Source organism: Anopheles coustani (assembly GCF_943734705.1).
Source record: "Anopheles coustani chromosome X unlocalized genomic scaffold, idAnoCousDA_361_x.2 X_unloc_51, whole genome shotgun sequence".
NCBI lineage: Eukaryota > Metazoa > Arthropoda > Insecta > Diptera > Culicidae > Anopheles > Anopheles coustani.
The window spans coordinates 30,871-42,500 of record NW_026525161.1 but is presented as its reverse complement, the minus strand read 5'-3'; positions in this window follow the sequence as shown (position 1 = coordinate 42,500).

Below are 11,630 nucleotides of genomic sequence, written 5' to 3'. Positions count from 1 at the left end.
GTAGGGTGCCGGCCTGTTGGCTGCCTTGGCCGGGTTGGTTGGTTAACACTTGATTGGGCTTGCACCCGAGGGTAATGGCACTTGAAGGTGGGTACTGGCCGGCTGACCTGGTGTGATGGTTGGTTGGTGAACACTTGGCGGTACTTGCACTTGGCTGTGCTTGGACTTGAAGGTGGGATCCGGCTGGCCTAGGCCATTGGTGGTTGGTTGGTGGGTTAGCCCTTAGTTGGGCTGGCTGGCTGGCTGGCCATCGGTGGTGTGGTGTGGTGTGGTGTGTGGAGTCGAGCATCGCGCGCCGTTGCCTTCTTCGGAGTGTTGTGGGTACGCAAGTGCTTGCAGTGCAAAGAGGTTGGTGATGGAGTGACATTGCCTTCACCATGGAGTTGCGGGTACTTAGGTACTTGCAAGGAGATGGTGGTATGGTGGTGTTGCGTGTGTGGTGTTCGATTAGAAAGATATAATTTCTAAGTCCGGATTAGTGCTGTCAGTGGGGCCGCCGCTAACAGGTCCTGCACGGCCACCGTGGGGCTTGACTTGGCGCTATTCCGGACTTGGGGCGATCACGATGTCCCCGTGCGGGACTTAGAAGATGGAAGAACACAAGTACCCTTATCCCATGACTTGTGAGCGATTGGCATACGTTACCACATGAAGAGAAAAATTGGCTAAGTCCAGGATCCATATCATATGAAGAGAAATATCGGCTAAGTCCAGGATCCATATATAATAACCTAATAATCGGCTAAGTCCAGGATCCGTATTATATGAAGAGAAAATCGGCTAAGTCCAGGATCCATATATAATAACCTAATAATCGGCTAAGTCCAGGATCCATATTATATGAAGAGAAAAATCGGCTAAGTCCAGGATCCATATATAATAACCTAAAAATCGGCTAAGTCCAGGATCCATATAATATGATGAGAAAAATCGGCTAAGTCCCAGATTGGGTCTGTCAGACATACACTTTCAAGTTACCACACAAGCAAGCAAGAAGGCCGTGTGAAGGATCCATATGACATGAAGAGAAAAATTGGCTAAGTCCCAGATTGGGTCTGTCAGAAATACACTTCCAAGTTACCACACAAGCAAGCAAGATGGTCTAGTGATGGATCCATATGATATGAAGAGAAAAATCGGCTAAGTCCAGGATCCATATAATATGAAGAGAAAAATCGGCTAAGTCCCAGATTGGGTCTGTCAGAAATACACTTCCAAGTTACCACACAAGCAAGCAAGATGGCCTAGTGATGGATCCATATGATATGAAGAGAAAAATCGGCTAAGTCCCAGATTGGGTCTGTCAGAAATACACTTCCAAGTTACCACACAAGCAAGCAAGATGGCCTAGTGATGGATCCATATAATATGAAGAGAAAAATCGGCTAAGTCCCAGATTGGGTCTGTCAGAAATACACTTCCAAGTTACCACACAAGCAAGCAAGATGGCCTAGTGATGGATCCATATGATATGAAGAGAAAAATCGGCTAAGTCCCAGATTGGGTCTGTCAGACATACACTATCAAGTTACCACACAAGCAAGCAAGTTACCACATGAAGAGAAAGCCGGCAAAGTCTGGGAATGTTACCACATGAACTGGAAAATGGGCAAAAACCTACCTTCACAGGGAACGTGAATAAGTAAGGCTGTAGACATCGGATCGACAAGCCAAAGACTGATATGGAAAGGAAATGAGTAGTACTAGCTTTCCTGAGAGTTGCAGAGCTTAGACTGCATATGAACGAAAGTTATTAAGCGTCAAAGTCAGAGAAGTTACCCAAAGGAACACAAGTTCCAACTTAGAGCATGTATACCGCCTAGACGGTAAGAGGTACGGCCAGGCTGAGGAATAAGGAAATGTTGGCCAACATGTTCCCTAACTATCCCCCGAAGACCGCAAAGCAATCCAACATCAACCAAGAAAGTTATAGCCCGATCAAGGAAACACCTACTTTGCACCGATATTGCACCAAATACATGTACCAAGCACCTTCGGTTGCATACCTGCAGGGGTTTACCATAGTAGGCCATGGAAGACCGATATACCGAACATAATCACTTTCTATCTCCTCGGGTGTTTGAGATAGCGCTTTGCGGTACAAGAACGAAAGTTAGACTTTATCTTGGTGCATCTTTTTGCCCAAGACCACAAGACCCTATCTACCAAGGCAAGAAAGTTGTGTGGGGACAAAATGTCCAAAAGTGCCCAAAGTGGCACACTTGAACCATATATTCGAGAAAAACACAAGTGTGGGCCCGAGCTAGCAAGTTGAAATGTTCTGACCGTCAGTAGCCCTAGTTGAGGTGCACTTATCATTATATGAGGCCAACGTGCCAGCTAGTCTCTAAAGGGGCGATATGGGTGTTCCAAGGTTTGTACCCAATTGAGGAAAAAACAGGGTAAGGTACGGTGTACCGCGAATAACTCGGGCTATAGATGTCCGATCGATGAGTTTGGCATATGTATGGAAAGGTCTCGACGAGACCTAACTACCCTGAAAGTATAAAGGCAAAGACTTGAATGACCGGGAAGTTATTAAGTGCACAAGTGGTAAAGTTGCACCAAAGTCCATGTTACCCGAAGTGGTACATGAACACCCAATATTCGACCAAAACACAAGTTTAGAGACGAGCTAGCGAGCTACATTGTTCAGACCGTCAGTAGCCCGCATCAAGACACGCATTTCATTATATTGAGCCTAGCCGCTAGCTCGACTCGAAGTCGGTCATATGGTTGGTTGATGGTTTGGACCGACCACGTGGTGTACCAAGGTGATGTACCTTTCATGAATTAAAACTCTGGCTGTATGGCACTGAGCGACAAGCTAAGGTGTGATTTGGAATAGTCTTGAGTGGGACTATTTAGGAAAAATGCGAACAAAAAATCACAAAGTCCTTGGGCGAAGCTATTAGCGAAACATAGAGCAAATTGGTACCAAAAACTATGGAAATGGGACTTGAGTCATGAATAACCGCAAGTTGGAGAAGAGATAGCAAGCTTGCGTAGAACAATTATATTTGGTGCATGGTATCACCAACAAAAAAGTATATAGGGCCAAGGTGCTGGCTGGCCTCCAAAGTGGAGATATGGGCGATCCAAAGTTTGTACCCAAGTACGAACAAGTATGGAAAAAACAGGGTAAGGTACCAAGTACCATTAATAACTTCGGCTGTAGATGGCCGAGCGAGGCAAACGGCTCACCGTTGGAAAGGTCTTGGGGAGACCTATCTACCCTGAAAGTTTCATGAGGCTGAGTTGAAAGACCACGGAGATATTAGGTGATGATGGTCCAATTCGGGGACCAAGTCGCAGGAAATGGCGCTTGACCAAAATCACCCTTGGAAGGTGAATACCGGCTTACCGGTAAGAGATAGCGACTTGGCGTAGAATATTCATAAGTTGGGCGTGTAGAGACGCAACTTTTATTATATGGGGCCAACCCGGTCAGGGTGCTCCAAGTCGGTCGTTTGGTTGGTTTATGGTTTGGGCCGACCACGTGGTGTGCCAAGTTGAGGTACCTTTCATGAATTATAACTTGGTCAGTTTGCCACCGAGCGACAAGCTGCGGTGTGTTTTGGAATGGTCTTGAGTGGGACTATCAAGGAAAAATACCAATCGAAAATCAGCTTGTCCATGGCCGAAGCTATTAGTGAAACATATAGCAAAATGGGTCCAAAAACGAATGAAATGGGAATTGGACCAAGAATAACGGCAAGTTGGAGAAGAGATAGCAAGTTGGCGTAGAACAATTATATTTGGTGCATGGCATGACCAACAAAAAAGTATATGGGGCCAAGGTGCTAGCTAGCCTCCAAAGTGGAGATATGGGCGATCCAAAGTTTGTACCCAAGTACGAACAAGTATGGAAAAAACAGGGTAAGGTACCAAGTACCATTAATAACTTCGGCTGTAGATGGCCGAGCGAGGCAAACGGCTCACCGTTGGAAAGGTCTTGGGGAGACCTATCTACCCTGAAAGTTTTATGAGGCTGAGTTGAAAGACCACGGAGATATTAGGTGATGATGGTCCAATTCGGGGACCAAGTCGCAGGAAATGGCACTTGACCAAAATCACCCTTGGAAGGTGAATACCGGCTTACCGGTAAGAGATAGCGACTTGGCGTAGAATATTCATAAGTTGGGCGTGTCGAGACGCAACTTTCATTATATGGGGGCAACCCGGTCAGGGTGCTCCAAGTCGGTCGTTTGGTCGGTATATGGTTTGGGCCGACCACATGGTGTACCAAGTTGAGGTATCTTTCATGAATTATAACTCGGTCAGTTTGCCACCGAGCGACAAGTTGCGGTGTGTTTTGGAATGGTCTTGAGTGGGACTATCAAGCAAAAATACAAACAGAATATCAGCTTGTCCATGGCCGAAGCTATTAGTGAAACATATAGCAAAATGGGTCCGAAAACGAATGAAATGGGACTTGGACCAAGAATAACGGCAAGTTAGAGAAGAGATAGCAAGTTGGCGTAGAACAATTATATTTAGTGCATGGTATGACCAAGAAAAAAGTATATGGGGCAAAGGTGCTGGCTGGCCTCCAAAGTGGAGATATGGGCGATACAAAGTTTGTACCCAAGTATGGCAAAAACTGGTAGAGGTACCTTTCATGAATTACTGCTCAGGCTGTATGGCACTTAGCGGGACGCTTGGCTCTGGTATGGAATAGTCTTGAGTGGGACTATCAAGGAAAAATACGAACAAAAAATCACCATGTCCACGGACGAAGGTATTAGCGAAACTTAGAGCGAAATTGCGACCAAGTCGCTGGAAATGGCCCTTGGACCAAGTATACCGTCAAGGCGGTACGAGATAGCGAGTTGACGTAGAACATTTATAAGTTTGCCTACAAGAGACAAAAGTTTAGTTATATGGGGCCAACCCGCTCAGGGTTGTCCAAGTCGGTCATATGGCTGATCGAAATTTTCGACCAAGTACTGAGAAAACAGGGTAAGGTACCGTGTACCTCGAATAACTTCGGCTGTAGATGTCCGAGCGAGGCGAACGGCATAGCGTTGGAAAGGTCTTGAGGTGCTCTAGGCACCCTGAAAGTATGAGAAAGCTATCTGGAAAACTTGTGGAGATATTAGAGAAACATAGGGCCCAAAAGATACCAAGTCGCAGGAAATGGGCCCTCCATGAACACCCTAAAATCCCAATTACGGCTAAGTTTCAGGCCAGCTAGCGAAGTGAAATGTTCTAGGCATAACTAGAACACGTTAAGGCGCAACTTTTTGAATAAGAACTTTTTTCGATATCTGGTCCCCAAAGGGGGGATATGGGCGATCCAAGGATTTTTCCAAGTTTCGGTACTTTTTACGGTATCGCTCATAGCTCCGGCTGTAAGCAAGCAAATGACAATCTAAGACATGATTTGGAAAGGTATTGAGTAGTACTAACTTACGTTAGAACACAGCGAAGCGCTATCGGTTCATGGCAAGGCCGATATAAGCAGTCAAAGATGAAAAATGTTGACAAAATGAACAAAAATTACCTTGGTACGCGAATAGCGGCCAGGGATGAAGAGGTACGAAGGTGGTGTAGAACAATTATAATTAGGGCTTGGTACGCTCTAAAAGTTTGCCGAAGACCGCAAAGCGCTCAGACCCATAGAAAGGGGTCATTTGGGCCGAACAGTGCGTGCAAAGAGGTGAAAATGCAAAAATTGCACTTTGGGGGGCGATTTGCGGGGGGAAGGAGGGGTCGGAGGGCAAAATGTCCCTTTACCAAAAAGTCTTATCTCGTCGAGATCTACAACATTGCCGAAGACCGCAAAGCGCTAGCTCGCAATCGAAAAATCGAGAATTTGAAAATTTTCTAAGTCTTGGGCTCCCTAAGGAAAAGTTTCAAAAATCACGTTTGTCCCCAATTTTGAAGGGGAAGGAGTCGGTTCCGGGGCATGGTGTCTTCGGCAAAAAGTCTTATCTTTTTGCGTACTTTCGACTAGTTCAATAAAAATTTTTGACCCAAAATTTGTTCGGCGGACCCCTAGGTCGAAAAACCCGAAAAAAGTCGAAAAAAGTCGAAAATGTCGAAAAATGAGAAAACCTCATATTCGGACTCTACACGAGCCCCAGATATTGAAAAGTGAAATCCGCGGTCGATTTGGAACAAAAAATTTACCTAGGCAAAGTTGTATGGAGGTAGGGACCCCTGAGAAAAAAGTTTGGTCCCGAGGCTCCTTGGACCACCAAGTCCCTAGGTCGGACCAAAATCGGAAAAAATCCGACCAAAGTCGAAAGTGTCGAAAATTTTAAAAAACCCCTTTTGGGGCCCTATGGCCTCCCTAGATAATGAAAAGTGAGGTCCGCGGCCGATCCGGAAGAAAAACTTGACCTAGGGAAACTTGTATGACGGTGGGGACCCAAAAAAATTTCGATGAGTGTAGTTTAGACAGGCCGGAAAATGTATCGGTGGTCCGTATCAAGGGACGTCTTTTAGTTCCATGGGGTGGTGGTCGTCGAACAAAGTCGCCTAGGTCGACCACCAGAAAGACCAGTCGTGTTGTAATGGATGTTTTGGCCACTTTGCTAGGGAAACCTAGTAGGTCGAAGCAAATTTGGGGTTCGAGATGAGTTGGTGAAAGTTGGTCCAACCTAGGTGTGCTTGGTGGAGGTTGACCATGAAAGTAGAGCATGATGGGAATGACCATAACTTTGGTTCTAGATGTCGGATCGGTACACTTTCGGCAGTTTTGGAAAGGTGAAGGCCTGCTCTAGCTATGTTTCCTACCAAGCTAAGCGCCTACTAGTGACCCGGAGGAGGTATTAAGGGTCAAAGGCAAAAAGGGGTACCCTAAAGTGCATGTGACCAAGAAAATGGGAAAAACGGTATCGCCTATAGCTCAGGCTGTATGGCTCGGATCGGAAAGCTTGGATATGCGTTGGAAAGGTCTTGACAAGCGCTAGCTATGTGTCCTACCAAGCGAAGCGCTAGGTGTTGAGCAAGTCGGTCATATTAGAGGGCAAAGGTGAAAAATGGTGGTTTAGAGGCGAAAATTCACCTTATGATCGAAAATAGAGGGCGAACGATAAGAGCTACGAACACGGCGTAGAACAATCATAAGTACGTTACCACAAGACCTAACTTTGGCCAATATAGAGCGAGAAGATCGGAGGTACCCATCAGGGTGATATGGCTGGTTCAAAGTTGGACCAAAACGAGACTTGAGAAATGGATTGAAACACGGTATCGCGAATAACTCAGGCTGTATGGAACGGATCGACAAGCTAAGATCAGTGTTGGAAAGGTCGAACCGATCGCTAACTATAATCCCAAACAACCGAAGCGCTAAGTGTTGAGCAAAACTGAGTTATTAAGCGACAAAGTGGAAAAATAATACCAAAATGGCCAAAAATCACACAAGACCAAGAATACCGAGCAGGCGGTAAGAGATAGCGGGTTGACGTAGAATACTTATAAGTTTGCCTCTACGAGACCTAAAAGTCGGCCATAGAAAGCGAGAAGATCGGACCACTCTGGAAGGGTGATACGAGTGGTCAAAAATTGGCAAAAATGAAACATGGCTAAAATGGATTTGACTTGTGCACCATATAGCTCCGGCTGTATGGCATGGATTGTTAAGCTAGGATATGTTTTGGAAAGGTAACACCCAGCGCTAGATACGACTAGATGAAAGCAAAGCGCTAACTAGCATGATTTGGAAGTTATTAAGCGTCAAAGTCGAAAAATGTTACCAAAATTGAAACTCGAGTACATTGGGCCAAAAAGTACAAGTTGTGAAATTTGGACTTACGAGTAAAATACCGAGCAGGCGGTAAGAGATAGAGACTTGGTGTAGAACAATTATAAGTTGGGCATGTTATAACCTATATTTGGCCCGAACATAGTGTCGAGATCGGTGGTACCCAAAAGGGTGGTACAGGTGTTAGATGGTTTTCCCAGAGCATAAGCTCCACATGATATGGAAAACGGGAAACATCATAACTTCGGCTGTATGGCATGGAATGGGACGAACAAGGTATCGATGGAAAGAGAAAAGGTAGCGCTAACTATAATTCCTACCAAGCAAAGCGCTAGCATGTGACCGTTCGGGTGTTATTGTGAGTCAAAGTCTGAAATTGTTACCACGAGAGGCGAAAATCCAACTAAGTCCATGAATACCGGGCTGGCGGTAAGAGATACGGCTTGGCCGTAGAACATTTATAAGTTGGCCAAGACAAGGCCTAAGTTTCGTCCATAGACGACAAGAAGATCGAAGATACCTGAAGGTGAGATATGGGCGTCCCAAAGTGGGCCTTTGAAAAAGTGACAAACTTCCCTTATAACAGCATACACCAAATATCTCTGGCTCTATGGCACCGAATAAGAAGTTGAGCTCAGCGACAGAAAGGTGATAGTCAGCGCTAAATATCATACGAACAGAGTGAAGCGCTAAAGGGAAAGGATCTTGTTGATATAAGGTGACAAAGTCGAGAAAAGTTGCCTCAAAATCATGAAAAATGTGAAAAAATGGCTAAGTCCCGGGTGCCTTAAGGGCAGGTTAATCGAATGTACCGAGCTGGCGGTACGAGATAGAGACTTGGTGTAGAACAATTATATGTTTGGCATGGCAAGACCTACATTCGGCCAATACAAAGTGAGAAGATCAAAGATACCCGCAAGGGTGATATTGGTGTCCAAAGGAAAAAAGCACTAAGTCTTGGGAAACTTATATGAAGAAAAAGGACCCTGATGGGTCATATGGGATGGATCGAAAAATCGGCTAAGTCCCAAAATGGGGATGTCAGAACTACACTCATGTGTTACCACATCAAGCAAGGCAAACTTATATGAAGCAAAGGACCCTGATGGGTCATATGGTATTGATCGAAAAATCGGCTAAGTCCCAAAATGGGGATGTCAGAACTACACTCAAATGTTACCACACCAAGCAAGGCAAACTTATATGAAGCAAAGGACCCTGATGGGTCATATGGTATTTTACGAAAAATCGGCTAAGTCCCAAAATGATGATGTCAGAACTACACTCATGTGTTACCACACCAAGCAAGGCAAACTTATATGAAGGAAAGGACCCTGATGGGTCATATGGTATTTTACGAAAAATCGGCTAAGTCCCAAAATGGGGATGTCAGAACTACACTCATGTGTTACCACACCAAGCAAGGCAAACTTATATGAAGGCAAGGACCCTGATGGGTCATATGGTATGGATCGAAAAATCGGCTAAGTCCCAAAATGATGATGTCAGAACTACACTCAAAGGTTACCACATCAAGCAAGGCAAACTTATATGAAGGCAAGGACCCTGATGGGTCATATGGTATTTTACGAAAAATCGGCTAAGTCCCAAAATGGTGATGTCAGAACTACACTAAAATGTTACCACACCAAGCAAGGCAAACTTATATGAAGGCAAGGACCCTGATGGGTCATATGGTATGGATCGAAAAATCGGCTAAGTCCCAAAATGGGGATGTCTGAACTACACTCAAATGTTACCACATCAAGCAAGGCAAACTTATATGAAGGAAAGGACCCTCATATGGGTCATATGGTATTTTACGAAAAATCGGCTAAGTTCCAAAATGATGATGTCAGAACTACACTCAAATGTTACCACACCAAGCAAGGCAAACTTATATGAAGCAAAGGACCCATATGGGTCATATGGTATTTTACGAAAAATCGGCTAAGTCCCAAAATGATGATGTCAGAACTACACTCAAATGTTACCACACCAAGCAAGGCAAACTTATATGAAGCAAAGGACCCTGATGGGTCATATGGTATTTTACGAAAAATCGGCTAAGTCCCAAAATGGGGATGTCAGAACTACACTAAAAAGTTACCACACCAAGCAAGGCAAACTTATATGAAGGCAAGGACCCTGATGGGTCATATGGTATTTTACGAAAAATCGGCTAAGTCCCAAAATGATGATGTCAGAACTACACTCAAATGTTACCACACCAAGCAAGGCAAACTTATATGAAGCAAAGGACCCTGATGGGTCATATGGTATTGATCGAAAAATCGGCTAAGTCCCAAAATGGGGATGTCAGAACTACACTCAAATGTTACCACACCAAGCAAGGCAAACTTATATGAAGGCAAGGACCCTGATGGGTCATATGGTATTTTACGAAAAATCGGCTAAGTCCCAAAATGGGGATGTCAGAACTACACTAAAAAGTTACCACACCAAGCAAGGCAAACTTATATGAAGCAAAGGACCCATATGGGTCATATGGTATTTTACGAAAAATCGGCTAAGTCCCAAAATGATGATGTCAGAACTACACTCAAATGTTACCATACCAAGCAAGGCAAACTTATATGAAGCAAAGGACCCTGATGGGTCATATGGTATTTTACGAAAAATCGGCTAAGTCCCAAAATGGGGATGTCAGAACTACACTAAAAAGTTACCACACCAAGCAAGGCAAAGTACCTAGGTGAACCCTAGGAAGAAACACGGACCAAGTCAGATGGCCTAAGTCAATAGAACAAGTGACCTAGGCAAAGTTGTATGGCGCTGAGGACCCTGAAAAATCTGGTTAGTGTAGTTTAGACAGGGTAGGTTTTTGGGTCGGCCGAACCCCCTTATTTTGGGTTTTGGCCTCATCAAGAAGCTACACCTAGGCAAACTGCCTAGGGTGAAAGTGCGAAGACCAATCGAATAGTAAGACAAGTTTTGACCGATCGCCCTAGGCAAGCTTGTATGAAGAAAGGGACCCTAAGGGTCATATGGAAATACATGAAAAATCGGCTAAGTCCCAAAATTGGGATGTCAGAACTACACTAAAAAGTTACCACATCAAGCAAGGCAAACTACCTAGGTGAACCCTAGCAAGAAACACGGACCAAGTCAGATGGCCTAAGTCAAGAGTGCAAGTGACCTAGGCAAAGTTGTATGACGGTGAGGACCCTGAAAAATCTGGTTAGTGTAGTTTAGACAGGGGAGGTTTTTGGGTCGGCTGAACCTCCTTATTTTGGGTTTTGACCTCCTCAAGAAGCTACACCTAGGCAAACTGCCTAGGGTGAAAGTGCGAAGACCAATCGAATAGTAAGACAAGTTTTGACCGATCGCCCTAGGCAAGCTTGTATGAAGAAAGGGACCCTATGGGTCATATGGAAATACATGAAAAATCGGCTAAGTCCCAAAATTGGGATGTCTGAACTACACTAAAAAGTTACCACATCAAGCAAGGCAAAGTACCTAGGTGAACCCTAGCAAGAAACACGGACCAAGTCAGATGGCCTAAGTCAAGAGAACAAGTGACCTAGGCAAAGTTGTATGACGGTGAGGACCCTGAAAAATCTGGTTAGTGTAGTTTAGACAGGGGAGGTTTTTGGGTCGGCTGAACCTCCTTATTTTGGGTTTTGACCTCCTCAAGAAGCTACACCTAGGCAAACTGCCTAGGGTGAAAGTGCGAAGACCAATCGAATAGTAAGACAAGTTTTGACCGATCGCCCTAGGCAAGCTTGTATGAAGAAAGGGACCCTATGGGTCATATGGAAATACATGAAAAATCGGCTAAGTCCCAAAATTGGGATGTCTGAACTACACTAAAAAGTTACCACATCAAGCAAGGCAAAGTACCTAGGTGAACCCTAGGAAGAAACACGGACCAAGTCAGATGGCCTAAGTC